Below are 15,224 nucleotides of genomic sequence, written 5' to 3'. Positions count from 1 at the left end.
CAGGAAGGAAGAAGGGAAGGAGAGATATAAAATAAAGGCCAAATGGAACAAGATACAGTTACTACCGTAATAGGGTTCACCTGAAATTCATCATCTCCATTAGTTACCTCAAGTTCTATGCTCCCTTCACCACTGGCCAGCACTTCTGTTGTCTAGATAATTGCCTGATGGAGTAAGCCAGAACCTCCTGCCTGAAGGGTCTGACCCTCTAGTTACTGTGCTATTGTCCACTGTGATTCCTGTTACTCATTTGCAGTTATCATCTGCCATGGACACAATCCGAGATACTTCAACATTTGGATTGACTTGTTTCCCCAGAAATTCATCACCAAATAGGGTCATTGAGAATGTAACTAGTTAAGGTAAGGTCACACTGGAATAAAATGGGCCTCTGATTCAACATGACTGGTGTCTGCATGACAAGTAAAGTTCGCCACACACCTACAGTCACCTCATTTTCAACAAAGGTGCCAAGAGCATACACTGGGAAAAAGACATTCTCTTCAATAAACCATGCTGGGAAAACTAGATATCTCTATGCAGAGGAATGAAACTAGATCCCTCTTTCTCACCACATACAAAAATCAAATCAAATTAGATCGAAGACTTGAATCTAAGACCTCGAACTATGAAACTACTACAAGAAAATATTGGGGAAAATCTCCAGGACATTGGTCTGGGCAAAAATTTCTTGAGCAATACCCCGCAAGCACAGGCAACCAAAGCAAAAATAAACAAATGGGATCACATCAAATTAAAAAGCTTCTGCACAGCAAACGAAATAATAACAAAGAGACAACCCACAGAATGGCAGAAAATATTTGCAAAATACCTATGCATTGTTAATGAATTAACAACCAGAATATAAGGAGGTCAAATAATTCTATAGGAAAAAAAATCTAATAATCTGATCACAAAATGGGCAAAAGATTTGAATTGACATTTCTCAAAAGAAGACATATAAATAAGCATATGAAAAGGTGTTCACCATCATTGATCATCAGAGAAATGCAAATCAAAACTACGATGAGAGATCATCTCACCCCAGTTAAAATGGCTTATATCCAAAAGGCAGGCAATGACAAATGCTGATGCAGATGTGGAGAAAAGAGAACGCTCATGCATTCTTGGTGGGAATGTAAATTAGTACAAGCGCTATGGAAAACACTTTGGAGGTTCCTCAAAAAACTAAAAACTGAGCTACCATATTATCCAGCAATCACACTGCTCGGTATATACCCAGAAGAAGAGAAATTGGTATATCAAAGAGACATCTGCACTCCTATATTTGTTGCAACACTGTTTACAATAGCTAAGATTTAGCAGCAATGTAAGTGTCCACCAACAGATGAGTGGATAAAGAAAATGTGGTACATACACCAAATGAAGTATTATTCAGCCATAAAAAAGAATGAGATCAAGTCATTTGCAACAACATGGATGGAGTTGAAGATCATTATGTTAAGTAAAATAAGCCAGGCACAGAAAGACAAACACCACATACACATCCGGAGTAGGTTGCACAAAGACAGGTAGGTGCCTGTTATTCTTGAATCAGGCCTTGTAGGTGAATAGCTTTGACCCAGGCATGGATTCAATTCATCACTGTGAACCTATCAGCATCATGCTGCTCCCCACAGACACTCCCCAAAGAACAAGCTGGGGAGAGACACCTGCCCTGACCTTCCAAGGCCAGTAGGAACTATCACATGACCACATGATGACCAGAGCAGGAAGGATGTCAATGATGTGACCACCTTCCTTTTATCTGAAACAAAGTTTCTAACAGTTATTCTCAATTAAGAAACAGATTAAACCCTTACTCTCAGAAGATCTATAATATTTAGGAAACAACTTCCTCTTCAATAATCCCAAACTGACTATGGAAAACAATGTAAACAACAACAAGGAAAAGTCCTGCTTATTGTTGGAAACTTTGGAGGCTCAGTGTATAGAAGGTCCAGATTGGAAGGAGTCATCAGATTCCGGGAAATTTACCTCTAAACAGGAGCCCACCCTCCACCCCTGACATCATGACCCAGTGTTGCTCCCCTTGCTGCCAGCCTATGTGCTGCAAGACCACCTGCTACAGGAGCATCTGCTGTGGGTCCAGCTCCTGCCCGCCTTGCTGTGGCCCAACTTGCTGTGCAATCACCTGCTACAGGACTGTCTGTGTGACCACCTGCTGCAGCCCACCTTGCTGCCAGCCCACCTGCTGTGAGTCCAGCTGCTACCAGCCTTACCAATGAACTAACTCCCACTCCCCTGACTTTGTTGACAACCAACATACTGTTGCCAAACATTTGATGTGTTATATTGTTAAATTGTGAGGCTGCTTAGTGAAGTGCAGCTGGCTTCACTTTGATTTTTCTCTTCCTTATTTCCTATATATCAGAGTGCCAGCTGCTAGTCATCTTCGTGGATCCTTGACATGAACTCAAGATCTCAGCCAAGGAAAAATTGTCATCCCCTTTTGCCTCTAACAATCTTAAAATATCAAATCCCTAAGACTGTTCTCTTAAGTCTCTGCAACTGATCAATATTGCTGCAAACACCCAATATCAACCACGTTATATCAATGTACTCATTATTCCTGTGTCCTGCTTCTCACCTCCATAATCAGTTAGAATTATCTTCAAGGATCTAGAACTAGAAATACCATTTGACCCAGCAATCCTATTACTGGGTATATACCCAAAGGCTTATAAATCATGCTACTATAAAGACGCATGCACACGTATGTTTGCTGCGGCACTATTCACAATAGCAAAGATGTGGAACCAACCCAAATGTCCATCAGTGATAGACTGGATTAAGAAATATGGCACATATACACCATGGAATACTATGCAGCCATAAAAAGGATGAGTTCATGTCCTTTGCAGGGACATGGATGCAGCTGGAAACCATCATTCTAAGCAAACTATCACAAGGACAGAAAACCAAATACCGCATGTTCTCCCTCACAGGTGGGAATTGAACAATGAGAACACTTGGACAAAGGGCAGGGAACACCACACCCCAGGGCCTGTCATGGGGTGGGGGTCACGGGGAGGGATAGCATTAGGAGAAATACCTAATGTAAATGACGAGTTAACCGGTGCGGCAAACCAACATGGCACATGTATACCTATGTAACAAAACTGCACATTGTGCACATGTACCCTAAACTTACAGTATAATAAAAAAATTATTTTAAAAAAAGAATTATCTTCCTAAATTCTTTCCTGTCATGGACCATACATTGGGGTTTTGTTCTGCACAGCTATTCCTTTAAAAGGCCTTGCATGTGTATTGTATTTCCTATTATCTCTTCTAATCTCATAGTAACCCCACAAGGTGGGCAAAGCAAAGACTATCATTTGCACATTACAAATGGGAAAAATCACTGGCCTCATGTCATACAGTTAGAAATTGATAGAATTAAGTCCAATACCCAGATGTTCTGAATCTTGATCCAGGGCATTATTATTTAGATTTTAATACAAGTAGAAGTAACTCTGGTGTCTGAGTTTTAGGGAAGGTGTATGATTTGAGTTGCTTGTTGACAAATGAAAATGAAATGTCTTGTACATGTAGGTCACTTTTCTACCTAAAAATGCAGAATACTTGAACAAAAAAGACTAAGAAACACCCTGCAATTCGCACAAGACACAGTTTCTGTGCTCCAAATGCTGGATCAACCTAGCTTCTCAATCAGAGGATTATAAGGGTAGTGCATATTTACAGAATCCTCAGAATTGAAGTAACTGAGCAATGGGTATATAATGCTTTGATCCAACCAGTGCCTCAGTGTTGTGAGGCAAAGTTGAAGCAGAGGAGATTCAACATCAGAGTGTTAGAAAAAGAAAACATAAGGATTTGAGAAAGAAAATAAAGGAAACTGGTCACTCTTAAAAAGCATAGTGGATATAATGACAATAGACGTTATTGTAGTCCCCCAAAGTGGGAGCTAGACTTTCCGAAGAGCTGAACACCAAAGAGGATACCAAGATATTTCTTGAAAAAAAGAACAGTTACTGGCTCCAGGGGAAAAGTAATATTCTGTGGCCTGAGCTATCGCATAGTAGTTAGGTCTTAGGAAATCTAAGAAGGTGGAGGGATTTTCCAAAGAGGCTTCCATGTTGTCTGACTTGCTAAGTGCTTGCTCTCCTGATGCATTCAAGGATGAGCTGAGGGACTACCATTTACTGAGTACTACAGGTATTAGTCTAGGTTTTTCTAGTTCATAATCCACCAATGTTTTATTTTCCTCATTTCACAGATGAAGAAACAGAGGCTAAGGGAGATGAAGGAACTTGTTCAAACTTGTACAGTTAACAGTTGACCTGGCTTCAAACACTAACCTGTCTACACTACACTCACTGTGTGTGCTATGCTCCCTGCCCCTACCAGTCTAGAGACATAACCGGGTCTATGGAGTCTTGAATATGACAGCAAATTACTTGGTACCCTCACACAGTCTCATTTCCTTATTCTACCAATAGTTGGGACTTCGGGAGAGTGAATAAGAATAAAAACTTACATCTGGGTATTAAAACAATCCTTTATTTAAATAAGATTTATTGAGCACTTACTGTGTGTTAAGTACTGTGCCAGGTGCTGTGATTAGAGAAGTGAACGAGACATTCAACATCCTCACCTTTATTGTGCTTCTGGAAGAATACAAACAAGAGACAAAATTTATACAGTAGAAGTGAGGAAGGTCAGCCTATATTATTAATGATATGGGAAGGGTGGTTCATGACGACTGTATCTAGCAGAATTGTATCTTAGCAACGAATCAGAGAGGGAAGGAAATAAAAAACTTCCATTTTGAACCCATGAATCAATTTACCATGTAGAACAACAGGGGTGATACTGAAAGAATTCAGGTACAAAAATTCCCCAAAAGTGTAAATGCAGAAACAATAAAACATGGTTGGAATATATTAAGTGCTTCCCCCAAAGCCTGCAGCTTGTAGATAGCAGAACAGGCATGATGCAAATACTCATCTATGTGATTTCGATCCTCATGGCCCATACTTTCCTGCCTTCTTCCACAGTGGAAAACCTGTGCATGAACAAAGAAGGGAAGATGAACCCATGAGCTCTCCTTGTGTGGACATACTGCAGTCTTCCAAGCCAAACACAGGAAATTGATGATACATTGCAAATGCAGATCACAAAACCAGCACACATGGGAGCAGAAGGGATGAAGGAACATCCAACAATCTAGCTATTTTGTGGGGACCTCAGAATCACTAAAATTGAGCAGAAGGTTCTTAGGCATCCAGGTAAACCACCTTGATCTAGATTTTAACAATGAGAAGGACTTGGTAAGCAAAGGTTAGTGATGATAAACTTGCTGCAAAAGGACCATGTAAAAATGTGTGATAGCAAGGCAAGGAAATGCTTGCTTGGCTGGAACTGCATTCTACAGAGCATGAAGATAATTGTCATGTTTACAGGAACATGAATGTGATTTTCCAGCAAAGGGCACTGGAATAGAGGATGGAGCTAAGGGTAGGGAAGCGCTCAGAAAAGCCATTCTGATTGCATAGTTACAGATGCTTCTAATGAGGAAAAAGTTCAGGGGGTCTAGAGTGAGTACAGAAATTCTCTAAAAGCTCTTTAAAAGATCTTCCTAGGAATGGAACAGACCACCCCGGGTGTATGAATTTCCATTTACTAGACGCTTAAGCATTGGATCTGGCAACACATGGCAGGAAGTTTATTAGGATTCCTTCCATGCCTTGAGATTCTTTGAGATCCTTAAACACTCTGTCTTGCCCTATCATTATTTGATTAATTAATTGCTAACAGGTTGTTATTCTCTGAACTCCGTAAGCATTCACATACGTAATGCTTTAAAGAAAGCATACACACTGTCATGATAATTGGCATTCCCTTGGAGATAAAAAAATAATAATAATAAGGACTATCTCCCTAAAGGCATGCAAGGTAGAATTCACAACCCTTGATAAATGTACCTGAGTCTGACCTTTAGCCTTGCAGACTCAGAGACCTGATTTTACTTACATTCTAAGGGTTAAGCCACATCTTAGAGCAGACTCCTGTTAGCCAGGCCCAAAAAGCAAGGATGCCTATTTATTAAATTACAGGAGAATTAAGTAACAGGAACTTCCAAACCACCACATGAGTAAGGAATCAGACAGGAAGTTATATAAACTAAATGTTGAATGGCATTTGACATGTTCATTTCACAATAGTTCTCACCAATGGAAATTGAAAATTCATAGTCCCTCTCCTGTGGGCAGTTGCCTGGCAGGACACTGCCAACATTCGCCCCAGCACTTGTCTTAACCCTGATTTTCCATGGTTCAACAATACTGTAATTTAACTTTCACATTTTTACATCTTCAATTAGACTTGAATCAATTCCTCAGACTTTGAATGCATACATCTTTTTAAGGTGACGCTACATAATTTGGTTTTGATCATTTTGAACATAGGTTCCAAGTCATGGATGATATCTGACTGTACCAATGCATTCTCATTCACACCATTGCATGGTGAGCATCCATGATGAAATTTATATTTGGTTTAGTTCATGTCTACCATCGTTTCTATTGACTATTTGTAATATTTCTATTGCATGTCAGGATAACTTGCGCTTTGTTTATCTTTCTCTCTTATCTCACAAAGTCTTTAAAAAAAGATTATTGTGTGATACAGAGTTGTCATCATAATGATAATGTAGAATTATCATCAGAGTGTTGGGTTGACTCTTATGATTTTGTGTGTGTCTTTGCTCATCTGATTATAATCTAACATCACCAACTTGTTATGAGTGACACACCACATACTTCTTCCTTCCTCCCTGCTGTGAGTTATAGTGGTGATTGGACTATAGTTAATTTATTCTTCTTAGAATTTGAATTACACAGAAAGGACAATCCCTAGGTTAGGCCCTCTAGTGCAATGTAATATTGTTATGGAAAGAACAGGGATTAATTTCAGAAAAACCAGCCTGTGTTTCCCACATTCAAAATAGGGAAAACTCGGCTCTTTCATCACTGGAAACCTTCTCCTTGGAACTTTTTCTGACACATGGTTCAGATAACACAGCTTGGGATTATTCTTGTGAATATGCAGGAAACAAGAATGAATGTTATATTCTAAGATCAAACGCTGGGATAAATTTAATTAAATTGTAGGTTTGGAGGTAACTAATGCAGAAAATATAGGATTAAAAATCAGAAATAAAATTAAAATGATTCCCACTTAAATAAACAAATATAGACATTATTCTAGAATATAAATCAAGAAAGCCTAAATTGGATAGATTGTATAAATTCGCTAAGGGAAGCATGCAAGCCTTATCCATCCTTTATTATCACTGCGTTCCACAGTGGCTGTGGCCTGTCCCAGACCAGAAAACCTTCAGATGCTCTTTCTAAACAAAAGCATTCCTTATGCAAGATAAGGACAAGGTAAAAACCAAGCTCTTCAGCCCCAGTCAGATTCCTGCTTGGAACAAAGATTGAGATGGAAAGGGTCAAATTTCAATAATCTTCTGCCCTTTAAGGTTGATTCCTAGCAAAATCAACCCAGTTTTTTCCAAGCATTCCCCTTTAAGTGCCCAATAGTAATAAATATAGCAAAGCATAAGTATACTTAATATATAAAACAAACCACTCACTAAGACCAACATTAAGTCCACTATGAAAGAATTGTACCTACACAAATAGGTGATGATAAGAATATAAGGGATTTCATTTAAGATCTACTGGTAAAATTATGATTAAGACATAAGAAAGGAGGACTTCTTAATATTACTTACATATTCAAAGAATAATATTTGAACAGAATTGTGTAGAAGGACAGCTGGAAAGGGGAATAGTGGCCCCAAATGGATGTAAACAGCATAGGACAGAATTTAGTTTCTTTAAATGAGTTCTAGTTTCCTGACTGTGGACAAACTACTTCTCAGATACTGAGACATCTTCCAAGTGAGAACATTCATTGAACACTGAGCTCTTTTTTTTTTTTTTTTTTTTTTTTTTTGAGATAAGTCTCGCTCTGTCACCAGGCTGGAGTGCAGTGGTGCGATCTCGGCTCACTGCAACCTCCACCTCCAAGGTTCAAGCAATTCTCCTGCTTCAGCCTCCTGAGTAGCTGGGATTACAGGTGCCCGCCACCATGCCCATGTTTCACCATGTTGGCCAGGATGGTCTCGATCTCTTGACCTCATGATCTGCCCACACTGGCCTCCCAAAGTGCTGGGATTACAGGTGTGAGCCACCACACCCAGCCAAGAACATTGAACTCTTATTGGTGATGTTTGAAGAATCATGGGGAACCTAAAATTTGGGAGACTGGATCTATATTAGCATCAGAGAAAATTTTCATTCAATCTGAACTGATCAAAATAAGGATAGCTCCCTCTCCTTCAGGAAGCATTGAGCATGCCAGCATTTGCAAAATATATACCCGAACTTGAATTGCAAGAGCAGTTTTTTCCTTTTTGGCCCTGAAAATAACTTACAACATCCAAGAAGACTTTAAACAATCTATCTCTTACCTATTGCACAATTTGTTATTATACAATAGGGGGTTTATTGTTATTATTGTTGTTTGTAATGGTATTTCTAGGGCTTTCTATATTTCAAATGACTGACTCTTAATTCTGTTTAGTGCTGAATCACTGTTTTCCTCTTTCGTTTTTCTTTTAACTGGTAAATATTAACTTCCTTCATACAGCTCAGTCCTAAGACAGGTACAGCTAGCTTATTGGTGACAGCCGGACATGCTTGCACTGAATGACCGATGCTTTCCACTCTTCTTCTTTCCTCCTCTTTCCTAGTAGCTCAGTTCAATAAGGTTAAGCCCTTTTCTGATGGTTTGAGATACATTTAAAATGAATTTCTTATATTTATTTTTCTGGTGAAATAATGTGTTATCAGGGAAACAATAGGGATTTGGCTTTTAAAAATTCATCATAGTCTTGTTAAAAAAAAATTATTCAATGGCACTTGTGAAAGCCTGGTAAGGGAGACTTTATTCAGGAACACTGCAGTAAACAAAGGAACCACCATAACAGGGATTGGAGACAGAGATTGGACTCATCTCCTAACATAGCATGGGCAAGTGAGAATTTACAGCCAAGGAGCAGGGTGGCGGTCAGTGGATGGAAAATTACTAAGAGGAAGCATCACCAGTAGGGAAATTTTGGCTAAACTGACCTAAAAGTGCTCTTGCTGAAGACAGGCGAGGGTGATCAAACATCACTTGGAGAATGGTGGCAGATAAGAGATCTGATCCGCTATTAAGGGTGATCAGATATCGAGGATGGGGAGTTCTTGCTAAACCTATTTAGCAGGGCTCTTTGCTAAAATTTTACAAAACTGGATTTTACAAGGAAGTGCACCCATGGGCCTATGAGAAGGTTCAGAAGCTTGACTAAACTATGGACAAGGAAAAAAATCTTCATTGGTCCTTACTGCCTTTTTAAAGAAACATTGGACTTCATGGCCACTAGTGAGGGTTTGGATTTAACTAATGAGTATCACTAGAAATTGGACATGCATGAGATTCACCATCCCTGTCCACCACCTCTGCTGATTGTCTTAATAACTGGTTAATTTTGCCACCTCTAAAATATGTTTCCTGCACATTTCTTCATTGTATTTATAATTTGAATTATCTTCTTTGCAACTAAGGCATTTCCCAATTTATCACCTAGTAATCTATACTCATCTTGCATATCCTTTCGTGACCTAGATTATGTGTGCAGTATATCCTTCATAAGCTTTTAGATTTAAAGGATATTTTATATTTTACAAAGCTTTTTCCCATCTTGGCAGGGCACAGTGGCTCACACCTGTAATCCCAGCACTTTGAGAGGCCAAGGCGGGAGGATCATTTGAGGTCAGGAGTTCGAGACCAGCCTGGCCAACATGGCAAAACCCGTCTCTACTAAAAATACAAAATTAACCAGGCTTGGCAGTGTGCACCTGTATTCCCAGCTACTCGGGAGGCTTAGGCACGAAAATCACTTGAACCTGGGAGGCAGAGTTTGCAGTGAGCTGAGATCGCACCACTGCACTCCAGCCTGGGTGAAAGAGCGAGACTTTGTCTCAAAAATTAATTAATTAATTAATATTTTTTAAAAAACAAAGTTCTTTCACATCTATTCTCATGCCACTAAGTCAAGAGACTAATTTTTAAGACTTCAGGACAGATCTATGGATCCCATCCATGCTGACTTAGAGCATAAGCAAATAGTTCATTTAAACAGCAACCCTTTAACCAGGCACAGTGGCTCACACCTGTAATCCTAGCACTTTGGGAGGCCAAGGTGGGTGGATCACTTGAGGTCAGGAGTTCAAAACCAGCCTGACCAATGTGGTGAAACCCCGTCTCTATTAAAAATGCAAAAAATTAGTGGAGTGTGGTGACACGCACCTGTAATCTCAGCTACTCGGCAGGCTGAGGCAGGAGAATCGCTTGAACCCGGGAGGCGGAGGTTGCAGTGAGCCAACATCAAGCCACTGCACTCTAGCCTGTGCGACAGAGCAAGACTCTGTCTAAAAAGAGCAATCCTTGGATTTTGTTTGCAACAGCTCTGGACTATTTATCAGGAAATCACTACCATCAAATATTTTTCCAGTTCCAGCTAGGTTCAGGTGTTGCCAAGAAGTTTCTGATGAAGTGGGCTACAGGAGGGAACTTACTTCTAGATGTTATAGAACTATTGCTGTAAGATGAATTTATTTAGGTGGGCAAACTGATGAGACCAACGTGAGTAACACCAAATGCCGTACGCCACGCAGATCGGCAAGTTTCATGTTATACTGGGGACTCATGCGCTCATTACACCCATCTTTTGGGCCATTTTTATGTCTCAAATATCAGTTTTTATTCTGTTGTCTTAACTTATAGCCACTGAGATAACTCCTTACTGATATTTAGTTTCCAAGTTGACCTTTACAAGGCTGCCTTAACTTTGCCCCTTAACATCCTTTATCAAAGCCCATTACACGAATCCCACATTTGAGATTTCCAAAATAAGACAATCATGCATAGTTTTTCCTCAGGAATGGAACTTCTCAGGACAAGTCTGACGTGTACCCTAGTTATTAAATAGATAGGGAAACAATCAGAAAAATGACAGGGGAAATTTCATTCTAATAGACACTGGGAGAAAAGATGGCTTATGTTGACTTAATTCTTTTTAAAATATTTTACTGTGTGTGATTAGTATCCTAAGGCCTTTTAAAATACTTTTCAGTATACTATAAAGATGCCAGAGGGAGTTATAAGGAGCTATGGGCTGGGATTTGATTGAAAAAGGCCAAGTAGGTCAGGCGTGGTGGCTCGTGCCTGTAATCCCAGCACTTTGGGAGGGCAAGGCAGGCAGATCACTTGAGGTCAGGAGTTCAAAACCAGCCTGGCCAACGTGGTGAAACCCCATCTCTACTTAAAAAAATAAAAAATAAAGGCCAAGTAGAGAATACAAGTCTGAGCCATATGAAATTTCCGTTTTCATAGATCAAAAATAACTGCATAGCTACAATTTCAAAGGTTTAGCCTTAGGAAGAAAGATTCGTGAACAAGTCATTAAACAGGGATGGTAGGAGTCCATGAGAAGAATGAAAGAAGCTCCAGATGCTTTTTGGTTGGAAAAAAACAAAAACAAACAAACAAAAAAAACAGCAGAAAACATGGTGGAAATGTGTTTTTTAATGAAATGGTTGTAAACAAAGTGAGTATGCCATTAAACAGGAAAAGGCCTATTGCTTTGTACTGATAATCTTGTACTGTGCTTGCGATATAGAAATCAACGCTCCTCTTATTTCTCTTTAGTCTTTTTTTTTTTTTAATAGACAGAGTTTCACTCCTGTTGCCCAGGCTGGAGTGCAATGGTGCGATCTCGGCTCACCGCAACCTCCACCTCCTGGGTTCAAGCAATTCTCCTGCCTCAGCCTCCCAAGTAGCTGGGATTACAGGTGCCCACCATGCCCAGTTTCTTTCTTTCTTTCTTTCTTTTCTTTCTTTCTTTCTTTCTTCCTTTCTTTCCTTCTTTCTTTCTTTCATCTTTAGTAGAGACAGGGTTTCACCACATGGGCCAGGCTGGTCTTGAACTCCTGACCTTAGATGATCCACCCGCCTCAGCCTCCCAAAATGCTGGAATTACAAGCACGAGCCACTGTGCCCAGCCTTTTCTTCAGTCTTTCAAATGAGAATAGTAACCAACCATCTGTAAAGAGAAAGAGAAAACCAAGATTAGGGCATAATAAGCAGTAACCAGTAGGTTGTCCCTGGGGAGGGGGATGTGGATGGGATGTTTGGAAACTAGTACTTCCCATTTTTTTTCCTACATTGTTTTCCCCCTCAAGCACAGGTTACTTTTATAACAAAAGAAAAATTGAAATGTTTCCTTCTGAACTGAAATAAGAAAACTTGCAACAAGAGCGACAGAGAGATTTTAATTCCTTTTGATCTGAATAAAGAGAGCTATAAGCACTAAAAGAAGTTTAATATGAAGTAAGCTCCTCAGTGTGATGCTGCATTTTTTATGTGATGCATTTGTATCCACCCTTCATCCAATTCATGATCCATGAATTGTAAATATGTCAGTATCTGGCAAGGAAAATCTGGGCTTATAAAAGGAACCTGGCCTCCTTATTTCAGGCTGAGAGCAGGGATTGAGAGAAGATCTGATATCTCCCGGTGGCGTATGGCACAAAGACTGTGAAGGTTATGCTAGAAACACTCTTATTTGGTGTCTATCTTTTCAGACAATAGGAAATAATTGAATTGGAAAAATGACTAAACATTGATAAGGACAAATCAATTTTGCAAATGCTTAGATTCTCTAAATAAATTCATGTCACTGCATGCTGTGCACATTAGGTCCCAGAGCAGTTAGAGACTGAAAATAAACCACATATTGATATTTGAGGAATATTAGAGAACAAGAGCTACTCAACGTGTTGAGACAAGAAAAGACCATCCCAATTTTTCAAGTTTCTGCAAACCATACACCAATCAGCTTGATCTTATCTTAGAAAAAGACTTTAGAATAAATTGTTCAGATGATCTTTTGTGAATGCCAAAAAATAAAACATGGTACCACTTAGACCAACCCATGTAAAATAACTTTTTATTTTTGCTAGATTCATTGATAAACGAAATTCAGTACAAAATGAATCTGGATTTCAGCAGAGCATTTCAAAAGGACTCTCATCGTAGCTTATGAAAAGATTGCAGAAAGGTGGATTCAATTCAGTGACAATTTGCCAAGACATGTTTTATTCTAATGTCACCGTCTTACTTTATCCAATAATAATAAGAACTTGATCCTAAATTCAAACTGAGGCCCTGGATAAGAGATGGGCTAGAGGGGCAGATAGGCAGACGGTTTGGGGCAGACTCACTGGACAGTCTTTTCTGCAGATACTCAGAGCATCTAGAGATTGCTAGGAGGAGACAGTATTGTTAACTTGGACTCAAACTAACAAGCCATACTTCTGAAGCTGATATTAAACCTGAACCTGAAGAATTCCCTCTTCCAGGCAGTGGCGGTCAGGACATCATTATGGCTGGAGTAGAAATCTGAACTTAGAAACAGGCATTCAAAAGCAGGAACATACCGGGCGCAGGGATTCATGCCTGCAATCCCAGCACTTTGGAAGGCTGAGGCGGGCAGGATCACCTGAGGTCAGAAGTTCGAGACCAGCCTGGCCAACATGGTGAAACCCTGTCTCTACTGCAAATACAAAAATTAGCCGGGCATGGTGGTGGATGCCTGTAGTCCCAGCTACTCGGGAGGCTGAGGCAGGAGAATCGCTTGAACCTGGGAGGGGGAGGTTGCAATTAGCTGAGATTGCACCATTGCACTCCAGGCTGGGTGACAAGAGCAAAATTCAGTCAAAAAAAAAAGCAGGAACAGAGGATATCAATACAGGGACCAGAAAACCTTTGAGCAGTGGTAGAGGTAGCCCCTACAGGAGGACAAATGCCACCTCACTAAATAGGGACTTAGACATTCAAATACCAGCACATTTCCTCTTCAGGGCGGAGATCTCTGTAATCCCAGCACTTTGGAGGCTGAGGCAGGCAGATCATGAGTTCAGGAGATCGAGACCATCCTGGCTAACACGGAGAAACCCCGTCTCTACTAAAAATACAAAAAATTAGCCAGCCGTGGTGGTGGGCACCTGTAGTCCCAGCTACTCGGGAGGCTGAGGCAAGAGAATGGCATGAACTCAGGAGGCAGAACTTGCAGTGAGTGGTGATGGCGCCACTGCACTCCAGCATGGGTGACAGAGCGAGACTCTGTCTCAAAAACAAACAAACAAACAAAAGAATAGTACTTAATTATATCATCAGGCAGACATGACCTGGAAAATATGGACTATACTCAAAAGAAGAGGATGGCTATTCCCTATCCTGTACTGGCTAACAGATAATTTGATCGTGAGTTAGGCTCTGATCATGCCCCTTTTAAAGGAATATTGAATAATTGGAAAGTCTTCCAAGTAGAGCAACTATCCTGAGAATAGGACTGGAATTCAAGTCACATAATGAAAAATGATGGTATCCAGTGATAATTATCCCAGAGAAAAGAAGATCTTTGGGGGAAGGGAAAGACTTAATGTAGAAGATGGATTAGATGTGTCCTGTGTGGCCTTATAGGGTCAAGAAACAAGACGACCGATTTAAGCAAAAATAAGTGAAAAGTCATTTCTGGAGCTGACTAGAGAGACACATGTTTTCTTGGGAAGTCGTGTGCCCTATTCTCTGGAGACAGGAAAACACAGACTCAAAAAAACTAATAGGGATGTCACAGAATGCTTGCGTAAATAAATGGGTAATTTGATCAACTGATATGCAAGATTCCTTAAGTCATTAAGGATTTATGAAGGCATGTCTCATGCCTGTAACCCAGCACTTTGGGAGGCTGAGGCAGGCAGACCACTTGAGGTCAGGAGTTTGAGACCAGCCTTGGCTAACATGGTGAAACCCCATCTCTAGTAAAAATACAAAAATTAGCGAGGTGTGGTGGCATGCACTTGTAATCCCAGCTACTTGGGAGGCTGAGGCTGCGGCTGCAGAATTGCTTGAATCCAGGAGGCGGAGGCTGCAGTGAGCCAAGATTGCACCATTGCACTTCAGCCTGGGCGACAGAGTGAGACTCTGTCTCAAAAAAAAAAAAAAAAAAAAAAAAGACTTATGAAAGCAATGATCATACAAGTTCTGACCATTGTCCTGAA

The sequence above is a fragment of the Gorilla gorilla genome, chromosome 4 (assembly GCF_029281585.2).
Source record: "Gorilla gorilla gorilla isolate KB3781 chromosome 4, NHGRI_mGorGor1-v2.1_pri, whole genome shotgun sequence".
Taxonomy (NCBI): Eukaryota; Metazoa; Chordata; class Mammalia; order Primates; family Hominidae; genus Gorilla; species Gorilla gorilla.
Note: the sequence above shows the minus strand (reverse complement) of the source record.